Below are 12,821 nucleotides of genomic sequence, written 5' to 3' on the forward strand. Positions count from 1 at the left end.
TGTTGCATGAGGAAGAATTGGTTAGACATATAAGAGAGAAAGGTCCAATGCATATCAAAAGGCTTTATAATGTTTTGCTAGAAAGAGATTCAGAAACTGAATTAGTTAAAGACTGTATGATTAAGTGGGCACAGAATTTTGAAGAACCAGTGATGCTGGAAACATGGGAAAAAAATTGGGTTCAGAATGTTAAATTTACACAGTCGCAGAACCTGAGGGAAAATTTCTACAAAATGTTTTATAGATGGCATTTAGATCCCAAAAAGTTGTCATGTATGTACCCTAATGTTCAGCCAAAATGTTGGAGATGTGAATGCTTGGATGCTACATATTATCATGTTTGGTGGACCTGTAGGAAAGTTAAGGCTTTTTGGATAAAAATTTGGTGGGTCATGCAGAATGTTTTGAAGAAAAAAATTCAATTTTCTCCACAACTGTTTTTATTGGGTATAGTTAAGGGTTTTACATCGGGTGAAACAAAATTGATATTGTATATGATAACAGCAGCAAGATTGTTGATAGGTAAATATTGGAAGAATGAAGCTTTGCCCACAATTGAGGAATGGACTTTGAAGATGGCCAGTTTTGCAGAGATGGCGAAGATTTCAGCATATTTAAAAGACTGTTCACAAGAGACTTATGAGTGGGAATGGAAAAGGTGGATAGAATATGTTCAGAACAAATATCAAACTAGAAAGTATCAAATAGCATTTATTTGAAAATAATGTACTAGAAATTTTTTTAATGTAATGAGATAAAGAGAAAAATTATACAGGGGAGGGTGGGGTTCAAGTTTATATATAAGTGTTATATTAGGGTTCTTTATGAGTATGAGTATATTATAGGGAAGTCTGGGGGGAGGGGAGGGTTAGGGAGGGTTAGGGAGGTTGGGAAGTTTGGGGGGGAGGTGGGGGGGAAAAAGGGGTGAAAATGTAATTGTAAAACTTTTGCAATAATAAAAAAAAAAGATCAATATGTTGTGCTAGACATGGAGATACACTGCTGCGCCTTTAACAGAGTGACCATTGCATCGAATGTGTACATACTGAGATAACTAGACAATACACATAGCCTTCCAAAAAAACCCAGGTCCATTCCTAGTGTCCCTAGAAACCATACTATGGCTTAGCTTTCCAGTTAGACACTGTTCAAGAGATAACACCATGTACAAACTCAAGAGGCAACCAAAGATCTTATTATGATAGGCACGTTCTCCTGCCTCCACCACACACCAAACACACCCTGTTATCACATCCTCAAGATGGTTGCTGTGTGGCAGCTGTAAACCTGCTACATTTTCTGGTATCCTTCTGGATTGTTTCTTGTAGGCCCTGATGGAGAACCAAAAGCCTGTCTGATGTTACTGAGCTAAACACATGGTTCATGAAGAGAGATCTGAGGAACTGCTGTCCACCAATACTGTTGTGTGCTTCCACAGCATGATTCAGGCAGTGGGACTTCAACAATGACATTGTTCATAATAAAATTTGTTTGTACACACACATGGGTGTATATGAATATGCAAAATGAAATGTGTAAAGAAAATATTCTTTGCCTACATATGACTGGAAAAAACATACTTCTGGAGAAAGCCAAATGGCTTGGCTTGCCAAACAATGGGAAAGGCCTAGAAAATAAATATGTAATTATGCTTTAGGATCCATTCCTCTTAATGTATTTTATAGGACTATTTCCTTTAAATACACTCTAGACAATAATTGTCATATCTGCATATCATACCATTTTCACATTCCTTAGGCTAATCCTAAGGAATGTTTTCATTCCTTACAAGTTTTTGGCTTGTAACTTACATAACTCAGAAAATCACAGGATGTTTCCCTGAAAATAAGACCCTATCTTATATTTTTTTTGAACCCTGAAATAAGTGCTTGGCCTTATTGCCATGCACTCAAAAGCCCAATTGGGCTTATTATCAGGGGATGTCTTATTTTGGGGGAAACAGGGTAGTAAAGTTTTTGTTTCACAGGTCAGACTTGTCTGTGATCTCCTTATTGTGGAAAAAAATCAAGAAACAGACTCCTCCCTCTCCCTCTCCCTCCCTCCCTTTCTCCTTCCTTCCTTTCCTTCTCCTCCTCCCCCCCTCCTCCTCCCATTCCCAACGCCTGCACCTGAGATATTCTAAACATGAATTTTGGACACCTAAAATTAATAAAATTCACCGAGATCCAAAAGATCAAGGAAAACTCTCATTAGCCCTTTGTTTATGCAAGAAACTTCTTTTTAATCAAAGGCAAATTTTCCAAACATTTGTTCAGCTACAGCTCCCATTATCCCCATCTAATACTGTTATTATTCAAGGTTCCCATAGAGGATGAGACTTGTAATCTAATGAACGGAGAAAGCATCTGGCTAGAATAGTATGGCTTAAGACGCAGCCTTAAAACCCTTACCTGCCTAAGACACCCTGGTTATTTATTGCATTGACTCAGGCTTGCATGCAGCTTCAGTTGAAAGCAACTCTGAGTAGCTTACAAGTCCAGATATAACAAAAAAAAAAAGGTTAAAAGGAAGACTATAATGCAATGCTGAATGTTAACAATCACACACTAAGCAGTAGGCAATTCACAATTTCTTCCTTGAAGGGAACAAAGACTCCAATCACATTTACACACACACATATTTTTGGAAGAGCCAAATTCTTAGTATCTTTCCAAAATCATTCTGATTTTGGGCAGGTCCTTTTGTGGCATCAGTTAAGAAGGCCCAGTCTTGGGACCCACAACCAGCCCTCTCTTACTTAGATTCTTTAAAAAAAAATTACCAAACCAACAAACTTCCAGAATAACTGGTATTTTATAAATGAATCACGGTCAAGGCATGAGTTGACATTATTGTTGCAGGATATAATAACAGAATGCTGAAAGTCTGGAAGTAGACTGTCTGTAGGATGTGGTTAAAAAAAATAAATAAAGACGGCAAAATCAAGATTGTCAATAATGACAATCGAATCTGAGTTTGTTTTTCACGTGTGCACACATAGCACTAACCCATAAATCATGACTTAAACAAGCCACATTATCCTTCAGGGTTCTCCATATGCTCGTGTGTGCTCATTCAACAAACCATGATTGAAATAAACCATGTGTGAATTCTCTGGCAGCTGATCTTATGCAGTTTACCCTATCTCATCTGAACCAATCTTTGGTGAAATTCCTTTTTCTGAAGTAAGAAAGATCATGTTAAAAGAGTTATCAATTTTTTAAATATTGTCTAGGGCAATTAAAGATCTCAGCAGAGGTCAAAGACTTGGTAGTGTTCTCTGGACTCGGAAGGAAGCAGAGTTAACCCTGGTTTACTATTTAGCTAGGAAACCCCCAGACAATATTGTATTTTGCAGCTGATTAGGAAGCTGAAAAAAAGGCCATGGCAAACAACTTCTGGAACATTGGCAAGAAAACTGTATGTGTGTATATGGGTGACTGCAGAGGCAAATGATGACATGTATGATGATGTTATCACGCAAATGGACAACTTGCATACAATACTTTTGTGAGATGCTGGGACTCAAATATCCTGGCATGAATATGATGTCACATTTGGCATCTTGCAGTTAGTTATGAATGCCATGGATATGTCATATGTCCATTAGGTCACTAAGTAACAAGTTTGAATTAAGGAAGACTCTACTTTTAAAAGCACTTAAAATATTGTTCACATCCAATGAAAACTAATGAGTATTTTTTAAAAACCCAAAACATAGATTTTCTTTTATCGTGAATTATTCTGCGACAGATTTATTGTTTACCCTTTTCGAAGACAAGTGTTGCGCAACAAGGATGCAGTATGTATTTTTGAAGCGACTAAAGAAACAGATTGCACATTACATACGTGAAAAACAAAGCACCGGCATGTTTTTGTTCAAATGGTGACTGATTCTGTTACCGGTTTATTTATCTTAGAAATGATTCATTAACACCAAGCCAGAAATGACTGGAAGAATGTATTCAGGATGATGTATATGACCAGTGTTGTAATACAAAAAAAATACAGAATATGTTGTGGTATGTATTGGCGGCCACATGTTATTAACCTAATTAGTGGCATTTCCCTTGATTAAATTAGTATTACATATGTTAAAATGAGAACTGGAGAATTTGTGCAAGAAAACCTGTAGTTATAGAACAAGATGATTCAAGAATTGGATCCTATGCCATGCTAAAGAGGAACTTGTACTTCAGAGGTAGTACAAAGGTAGTACAAGTATCTCAGAAATTCAAAACACCATGTGAACTGTCCTAAAGCAATAAATTTCATGGTTAAGTGAGCCAGTCTGGTGTAGTAGTTAAATTGCTGGCTCTAGGAACCAGGAGACATGAGTTCTAGTCCAGCCTTAGGCATGAAAGGCCTGCTGGGTGACTTTGAGCTAGTCACTCCCTCTCAGGCCAACACATCTCACAGGGTTTTGTTGTGGGGAAAACAGGAAGAAGAAAGAGATTATTTTTTATTTAATTTATATGCTGCTGATCTCTTGGTTTGGGATGACTCTGAGTGGCTTACAACAAGTAGTCCTCAACTCACAACAGTTTACTTACTGACCATTCAAAGTTACAACAGCACTAAAAAAGTGACCATTTTATGACCATTTTTCACAGTTACCAGAGGTGGTCGTTAAGTCAAGGACTCCCTGTAACTGTAATTGATACAGGTAGTCCTCGATTTACAACAGTTTGCTTAGTGACCATTCAAAGTTACAACTGCACTGAAACATATGACTTACGACTGTTTTTCACAGTTACAACCTTGTAACCATGGTCACATGATCAAAATTCAGACGCTTGGTAACCGGTTCATACTTATGACCGTTGCTGTATCACAAGGTAAACGTGATCCCCTTTTGCAACTTTTTGACAAGCAAAGTCAATGGGGAACCCGATTCACTTAATAACCGGGTTACTAACTTATCAATTGCAGTGATTCACTTAACAACTGTGGCAAGAAAGGTGGTAAAATGGGGCAAAACTCACTTAACAAATGTCTCACTTAACAGAAATTTTGGGCTCACTTGTGGTCGTAAGGCGAGGGCTACCTGTATGCATTATGCGTGTTCACCGCAGTGGTGGGTTTCAAAATTTTTTTACTACTGGTTCTGTGGGTGTGGCTTGGTGGCCGTGGCATGGCTTGGCGGGCGTGGCTTGGTGGGCATGGCAGGGGAAGGATACTGTAAAATCTCCATTCCCTCCCCAATCCAGGGAAAGGTTACTGCAAAATCCCCATTTCTTCCCAATCAGTTGGGACCTGGGAGGTAGAGAATAGATGGGGGCGGGGCCAGTCAGAATTTTTACTACTGGTTCTCCGAACTACTCAAAATTTCCGCTACCAGTTCTCCAACTGGTCAGAACCTGCTGAAACCCACCTCTTGTTCACCGCCTTGAGTTACTTATGAAGTAATAAAGGCGGGATGAAAATCTAATAAATAAGAGAGAAGAGGGTACTATTGCCCCCTAGGTAATGCTTACAGTTCTCCTTATATGGGAAGGTTTAATATTAAGGACCCCAGGAATCATGCTGCCATCTGGTGAAGTGTGGGGTTCCCCCCCTCCCAATATGAACACAAAGATGTATCATTGCTTTAAAGCAGGGATGGGCAACGAGGCCCCCTTTACGACCTGTGGACTTCAACTCCCAGAATTTCTGAGCCAGCATGGAGTTCACAGATCATAAAAGGATCAGAGTTCCCCACCCCTCCGTTAAACAGGCCTCATTCTCATCTGTGAGGCCACTCGTGTGCATGTATAAATAAACCTGCATCCGTACAGCAATTCAAAGCAGAGTACTAAGATGTCAGCATTTACCCGGCGAATCTGTAATTGGCCTCTTGTGAAACATCCTTCAGTAACAAGTTGACAGAATTGAACTCCAGCTTGTCGTTTGATCTGTAGTACTCGGAGGTGATCTGAAGACACTTCCTGGATGGGGTGAGGCCAACCGATTTTTCCTTATCTTCAGCAAGGTTGATTCCTTTCATTCATCTTGGCAGCGCTTCTTGTATGCATTGTCATGCCAACGAGATTGCTTCCTCCAAATACTAAAAACTAAAAAGCAAACAGTTCTTGGAAATGAAGCAGAGTGGTTTCTCTTGTGTTCTCCACCCCACCCCACTCAAAGTTGTTTCTTTGGGAGGAGAAAGGCAATCTATCTTCAGCTTCTGTATAAGATTTCCCTCTGCATTTCACAGCGTTTCTCATGCTTTTGACCATAATCAAACTTCAATTCTTTTTGATATGGGAACTCGGTTCAAAATCAACAGTGCAATCTTATCCTTTCGGAAACATTCCCACTGAGTTCAACTTTTGAGGACAGAGAATGGCAACTTTCAATTGCTAGAGTCTCTCTAGCATAAATGTCAGCAGACCTCATGTTTCCCCTTTGACCACAGTTTCTGTTTTAATTTGTTTATGATATGGAAACAGAGGGAAAAAAGAGAGAAATCCATAAAAGAAAGATCTCTCTCTCTCTCTCTCTCTCTCTCTCTCTCTCTCTCTCTCTATCTATCTATCTATCTCTCTTCCTCTCCCTCTCTCCCTCCCTCTCCCTCTCCTATATCAGTTACCTTAAAAATAGTCAAAAAGAAGAAAACAACTCTACAAATTAGTTTATATTGCCTTAATTTCCTCCAAATGGGATTCTGAGCCATAGAATTGTTGTTTAAATATGTAGAGGTGAGCTTGATAGAAAACAGACAGCCTCTCACTGTATTCATATAATATTTACTGCAATCATAAAAACATACGATATACATTTATGTTATCTCCTCTTTCATTTCTCAATTTTTGGCATGTTCAAAAGGGAACCACTATAAGTAAAGAAGCATATCGTAAAAACCAATGTTACATTTCAAATAAGGAACTAAATCTACCATTTTTTTCCATAAAGTTTCCAATATCCTCCAATTAATTTTGGATTGAATTGTACTTTTAAATTTACAGTATAGTACTGTGGCTATAGGAGATGACCAGGCTGAAACAGAGGGAGGAATCAAGGACATCATCAGTTTGGAGTCCCTTCACATCCACAAAACATCTAAGTCCAACCCTCCTTGAATTCCATTGACTCTTATCTACCGCTAATTTGCCCTGACTGCTAGTAGTTCAGATTCTTGTAGTGAGCTAATATAGATTAAATTTGTACTCACTTGAACGGCTTTGGTTCCTGATTATTTGTACCTACATTGGCCTATTAATGGTAACTGTTAATTCATTTGTTGTAATTCTTCATTCTATTCTTCTCTATCCTTTAAAATCTAGATTAATTTAATGCATTACATATCACACATAAATAGTGCAGCTCTGCAGCTCTCTGAGGGAAATTTTGTTACATCTCTGTAGGTGCACCATCTAACCAACCATGTCTGGACTCAGAAATTAAGCAGGGTTAGGCCTGGTTGGTATTTGGCTGAGAGACCTCTTAGAAATGCCTGGACTAAATTGGGAAGTCCAAAAGACATCCCAGGAAAACTGAAGGACAAACTTATTTTGTAATTCTGCCAGCAAAAACAACATGGATATGAACATGAAGTCACTAGAATAAAAGGATTTTACTTCCTTTTATTTATTTATTTTTTTGTTTCATGAAGCAACAGAGTGCACTTCCGATATAAAACTGGTCTTCAAATGGTCACGTAATTCTCATTTCCCTGTTCTATTTTCTCCAGTAAATTCAATAACTGGAAGAGACTTTGTATACGTATTCCCAATTCCTCTTACAAGCCTTGAGTTATCTTCTAATCCAGAGGGGATCCTGAAACAGAGCTACCTGCCTATATATACCTGATTGGCTTCCCTTAAAGTAATAACCACACACCCCCGTTTCTCTTTTTAAAATCTAATACTGTAGCAGCTTCCCGGCTTTATAATCTTCTTGCTAAATCCAGCATTCTCACCCTCCCAACTCTAAGATTAGGCAAAGGTCTGCACCAGAAGCATTCCTCTTCCATCCTGCGCAGACGCACACACACACACACACACACACACACACACACACACACACACACACATGGTTTCCACATCACACTAAGAATATGATTTAATTTATTCTGGAAACCTAGTCATTGTGGTTTCTAAATCATGTTTGATGGCTTTAGTCCAAAGTATGCATCTAACTATTGTGGTTGAGTCAATGAACCACAGGCAGAATTATCAATGGCTTCATATTATGTGTAATGCTAGCTATTTTTTCCTTCCAGCCTCAATGAATCAGCTATAGTTTGACATTTAACCTATGTTCCAGAATTGTGATCCTCATACTTCACACAGGAGCCATGAATAAAATATTGAAAAGTCTCTGCCTTAGGAACATAGGCAGTAAATTGAATTCTAAAGGGGGAAACAATGCAACTGCTGACATTTCGATAACCTATCCTCTTTCAATAAATTTTGGAGAAGAAACTCTAGGAAAAAAAGTCTTGCTTTTATGGAGGTGGGACGACGAAGAATTTGGCAAGTAGTTTGAACTGGGTTCTGGCTTAAATAGGCAGCCTTGTGATGTAACAAAACATGATAATACCCCAGAAGGTCCAGAGCAGATTGAATGTATTTCAGACTAGGATCGAAAAAACAGAAAGGAGAATCAAGAACAATTGCCTGGAGACTATTGCAGTAGCATACAGTAATCTGATTTAGATTGCAGTAATATAAAATGTGATGCAGTCAAGGCATCACCAAATAAAGGACACATATTCCTCTCTCAAAGGTCTTTGGATCCTATGAGTTACTCATCAAATGAAAATTAGTGATTGATAAATAGATGCAATGTGAATTGATTACCAATCATGCCCTGAGATTGTGGGCAGAGAAAATTGAAAAAAAAAATCTGGAAATCTTAGAGACAGAAAATATGAAGGACAGTCAAGTCAAAAGATAACAATATGTACCTTATCCAGCTTCAATTTAAAATGATGACAGGACATGATAATCTAGTTGTCTAGAAGTTGTTACAAGTTGTCTAGAAGTTGTTACAATAATAACAAAAGGCATGTTGACCAAGGTACATAGAACAAACGTACACAATATTTTAAACACATTTGCTATGGCACCCACTTCTGTGTATTAGAAATCAACTGCAGATGACAATACCATCTTGTATATGTACTGCAGATGTATATGCACCAGGAACCTGGTGGTGCAGTGGACTAAACTACTGTTAAAGTAGTATTTAGCTGCCAGCTGCCTGCAATTACTGCAACTTCAATTCTCACCAGGCTCAAGGTTGACTCAGCCTTCCATCCTTCCGAGGTAGGTAAAATGAGGACCCGGTTTGTGGGGGCAATAAGCTGACTTTGTATAAAATAGAACACTGCTTGTGGGGGGGGGGCAAAAGCCCTACTAAGCGGGTATATACAAAAGTATGAAGGCTATTGCTTAAAAGCATTGTAAGCCACCCTGAGTCTCCAGAGAAGGGCGGCATGTAAATCAAACTAATAAATAAATAAATAAATAAATAAATAAATAAATAAATAAATAAATAAATAAATAAACAAACAAACCATCTTGTATAAGCAAGTGGTTCATTTAGCTGGTGTTGTCTGATCTTGAAAACTAAGCAAGATGCTTCTGGCTTAGAATTTGCAGGGGGGAACTACCCCAAAATCAGACTGATGATTTTCTTCTTGCTGTTTTCAGAATGTCTTCCAGAAAGACATTCTGGAAAGAAGCAATGGCAACTATTTCTGTAATGCTTCCTCAAAGTGTCATCTACTAGGAGCAATTTCCTCTAGCAAGGGTCTCACTCTCTCTCTCTATTGAGTGCAGCTGAAAAGGAGACTGGACTAGAAATCATTTAAGGATGATTTTAGCTCCAATTTTTGTGGATCCCTTTCTTTAAGATCTGGTTTTCATCTTGTCTAAGATGGAAATAAATTGGATAAATTGTTCTCCCTCCACGTCCACAAAATCAGCATATGTAGCTTTGGGGGAAAAAAATCTCAGTAAATAAAGGAAGAAGTATAATATTTTTGACTCATTTGTTCAGTTGGGGCTCTTTTCATCCACTTGTTTTAGGACTTGTGTGGATAACATATTCATTTTATATCATATTTATGCAGAAAATATTGAAAATTCAAAAGTCTACAAACTTTTAAGCACCACTGTAAGTTGAGCACACTCTCTGCAAGGGAATTTCTGGGATGTAATATGTGAACATTGAAAAGTCAGGTGTCTTCTGCCCCACTGCGCTTAGGATGCCAGCTGGGATGCATGGCTGTGTGATTTTGGCCCTGGTCTATCAACAATTATCTATATCGCTACAAGTATTTTTCCACTTACGACCACAATTAAGCCCCAAAATTTCCATTGGTAAGCAAGACAGTTATTAAATGAATTTGCTCCATTTCATGACCTTCCTTGCCACAGTTAAGTGCAGTTGTTAAGCTAGTAACACGGTTGTTAAATGAAGCTGGCTTCCCCATTGACTTTGCTTGTCAGAAGGTCACCAAAGGTGATGGTGTGACCCTGGACATAAATATGAACCAGTTGTCAAGCATCCAAATTTTGATCCCGTAACCATGGGGATGCTGCAACGGTCCTAAGCATGCAAAATGATCTTAAGCCACTTTTTCCAGTGCCGTTGTAACCAAGAGCCTTGGTAGTACAGTGGTCTAAGGCACCCTGTTATTAAGCTGGTTATTAAGACCAGCTGCCTGCAATTACTGCAGGTTCGAATCTCACCAAGGCTCAAGGTTGACTCCATCCTTTCTAAGGTAGGTAAATTGAGGACCCAGTTGTGGGGGCAATAAGCTGACTTTGTATAAATATACAAAAGGATGAAGGCTATTGCTGAGCACATTGTAAGCCGCCCTGAGTCTCCGGAGAAGGGCGGCATATAAATCAATTTAAAAAAAAAAATGGTCACTTAATGAATAGTTGTAAAGACTGCCTCTATTTTCATCCCTATGTGACCGCATGTAAAGAGACATGTACATTCAAGACAAAACTCCTTCCTCAAAGTCTCTAAATCAGGAGTGAAATCCAGCAGGTTCTAGAGAACTGGTAGCAGAAATTTTGAACAGTTCGGAGAACCAGCAAATACCACCTCTGGTTGGCCCCCGAGTGGGGTGGGAATGGAAATTTTGCAATATCCTTCCCCCAGGAGTGGGGGGGTGGGAAGATTTTGCAGTATCCTTGCCCTGCCATGCCCACCAAGCCACGCCCACCACACCACACCATGCCCACCAAGCCACACCCACAGAACCGGTAGTAAAAAAAAAGTTGAATTTCACACTGCTCTAAATCCATACTGAAAGGTGAAGAGCAAAACCTGCGGTCACTGAGCAAGGAAGGTAATCATACCATTGCTACCATATACTACAACATTTAAATTGAGATTCCAACCAACCAGATTCTGATTTTTTTTTTTTTTTTTTGGCCAGAAATATGCCAAGAATTTAAGCTCAACTCTGGGTTATTTCTGTAAACTCACTCCAGAGTGCAGGCAGATGATCCCTCTTGGTTGTACTTCGAGTTAAGTCACTGAAATCAATTCCGTTTTTTAAAAAAGGAAAATATAGGTAGTCCTGTACAATGGCACTGAAAAAAGTGACATGGCCATTTTTCATACTTATGACTGTTGTGGCATTGCCATGGTCATGTGGAGAAAATTCAAATGCTTGGCGACAGACTCATATTTATGACAATTGCAGCGTCCTGAGGTCATGTGATCTCCTTTTGCGACCTTCTGAAAAAAACAAAGTCAGATTCACTTAACAACCCTGTCACTAAATTAAAAACCAAAGTGGTTCGCTTAACAAATGTGACAAGAAAGATCATATAATGAGGAAAAACTCATTTGTCTTCATTTTATTAGACTCATTTTCATTTTTCATTTTATTAGATTTATATACCGCCCTACTCCCGAAGGACTCAGGGCAGTGAACAGCCAAAGAAATAAAACACCCAGACTACAAAATTTAAAAGACAATATAAAAACCCATTAAATAATTTGGCCCCAGACAGATTAAAACACCCCCAATGTTTTAAGACAAATTTAAAAATTTATAATTAAAAAGGGAAGTTAGGCCAGGCTAGCCTGTTGAAATAAAAAGGTCTTGAGGGCACAGCGGAAGGTGCGTAAATCCGTGATCCTCCATATCTCCAGGGGGAGCTCATTCCAGATAGCAGGTGCCACCACAGAGAAGGCTCTCCCCCTGGGGACCGCCAGTTGACACGTTTGGCCGACGGCACCCTGAGGAGCCCCCCTCTATGAGAGCATACTGACCGGTGAGAGGCTACTGGTGGCAGCAGGCGGTCCTGTAAGTCTTGCTGAATATAAAAAAAATTTGGGCTCAATTGTGGTCGTAAATCGAGGACAACTACTATAATTGGTACAGGTAATCCTCAATTTACAAACATTCGCTTAGTGACCATTCGAAGTTACAATGGCACTGAAACATGTGACTTATGACCGTTTTCCACACTTATGACCGTTACAGTATTCCCCACAATCACGTGATCAAAATTCAGGTGCTTGGCAGCCGGTTCACACTTACGACCGTTGCTGTGTCCCAAGGTCATGTGATCCCCTTTTGCGACCTTCTGAAAAAGCAAAGTCAGTGGGGAAGCCGCATTCACTTAACAACCGGGCTACTAACTTGTCCACTGCGGTGATTTGCTTAACAACGGTGGACAAGAGAGGTCGTAAAACGGGGCAGAAGTCCCTTGACAAATGTCTCGCTTAATAACCGAAATGTTGGGCTCAACATGTTGGTCGTAAGTCGAGGACCTTCTGTACTGAGCCGAGGTCCTTTGTCAAATAGCACCTGATCGCCGCTTCCTAGCGGGCTGAGGCGAGGTGATTTCTCCTTCCCGCGG

This window comes from Pituophis catenifer, unplaced genomic scaffold (assembly GCF_029215685.1).
Source record: "Pituophis catenifer annectens isolate HBS135680 unplaced genomic scaffold, rPitCat1.0.hap2 SCAF_1, whole genome shotgun sequence".
Lineage (NCBI taxonomy): Eukaryota > Metazoa > Chordata > Lepidosauria > Squamata > Colubridae > Pituophis > Pituophis catenifer.